Below are 1487 nucleotides of genomic sequence, written 5' to 3'. Positions count from 1 at the left end.
GATAAGTTCAAGGGGTTACCCCCACGCCTAATTTGGCAATGTCAATGATTCCATTTCAGCGCCGTGTGGATTTCTCAATTAGCAGCTGCCGCAAGTGAAGGTGATTGCCTCAGCAAGTACTTTGTATATCCAAATCCAGCCAAAGTCACTATTTTTACATAATAAAGGGGCAGGAGCAACAACTATGCGGATTATGCTCATCACCGATGCGCCCAACCACCCAACACCCACGACAACACAAACACACCACCCACTGACCAGCGATTTGCTTCCGTTACAAATGAGTAAAATCTTTGCGACAAATATACATACACATGTACAGTGCAGGTGGAGAGAATAGCATTGAAATGTAATAACAGTTTTATGGTATGTGGGAATATTGAAAAAATTATGACAGTCATTTGTGCACGGAATATAGTTGCAACTAAGATTATTTTGTCTGTAAAGATGCAGATAAATACAATATGTCTATTACTTAGTTCATAAAGTCAATAAGTTCATTTAGTTTGAGACGATTGGCCTGACAACTTTTATTTAAGCGCCTAGGTGTTATTATTTTTTGCCTCAGCTGTGTGTATGCATGTACAAATACGCACGTAGGCCACTCGCTCTCTCACTCTCTCTCTCTTAGGCGCTCTCTTAAGTCACTTCCGTTTGAACGCAACATCTGTGCGCTCTGCCGCCGCGGGCAGAGGCAGCGACGCCACTGTGGCAGCGGCTGCGAGCGAACGTCTTTCATTCAGCGTTTGCGTTTTTATTTCGTTTCGAACGCGAGAACCGTGCGGACGTGTGCGGTTGAAACAGAAACCGAAACAGTAAGCCACGGTGACCAAGCACCAAAGTTCTCTTCACCCCTCACCTTTAACCCTCAACAGGCGGCCACCGAAAAATTCGAAGAGACCACTAAGAAATAGAAACAATTAATGTGAAGCCCCCGCCCCGACCCCTCTGCAATTTTGAGTCAATTGTGTGCCTAAAACCAAACGAACAAATCTGACAGTTTTTGTTGCATTTTTTTATTGTGTTTGACTACATAGCGTAAGCAAGTGCAAGTTCTTAAAAAAAAAGAAAACACGAAAATTCAAAAGTCCTGGATTATTTTGAATTTTGCCAAACTTCAAAGACAACAACAATAAGCGGCAGGCTCGACTAACGGTGAACAGCCAAGTGAAATCTCAGGCAAGGCAACAACAAAAAGAAAACAGAAATCAGCAAAAAGAAAAGAAAAAGCAAAGTCAGAAGAAGAAGAAGCACCAGCAATACCAGCAGCAGCAAGTGCAAGAGAGCAAAAAGAGCTCGCAAAAGAGCGTGTGTGCGTGTGCGAGCCGAGTGTGTGTGACTTCCTTGTTTAAAGTAATTTATTGAAAATCACCCGAATCAAAATCAAATTGCAAATCAAGGCAGTTGTTTTCTGTCTTCGGCAAAGAAAAACCCCACAGACAAGCCAGCAAAAGACACACACTTGCTTGAAAAACGCACAATGACCT

At 42.8% G+C, this 1487-nt stretch overlaps 1 long non-coding RNA gene across 1 annotated transcript; it reads left to right on the top strand.

The window, feature by feature from the left end:
• Positions 1-756: 756 nt before the first annotated feature.
• On the top strand, positions 757-1067 carry LOC117149151. Its single transcript, XR_004460075.1, has 2 exons — positions 757-815; positions 876-1067. It is a non-coding gene; the product is annotated as an uncharacterized LOC117149151 (long non-coding RNA).
• The last annotated feature ends 420 nt before the right edge of the window (positions 1068-1487 follow it).

The sequence above is a fragment of the Drosophila mauritiana genome, unplaced genomic scaffold (genome assembly GCF_004382145.1).
Source record: "Drosophila mauritiana strain mau12 unplaced genomic scaffold, ASM438214v1 U_166, whole genome shotgun sequence".
Taxonomy (NCBI): domain Eukaryota; kingdom Metazoa; phylum Arthropoda; class Insecta; order Diptera; family Drosophilidae; genus Drosophila; species Drosophila mauritiana.
The sequence above is the reverse complement of the archived record's forward strand: the minus strand, read 5'-3'. Positions and strand labels throughout refer to the sequence as shown.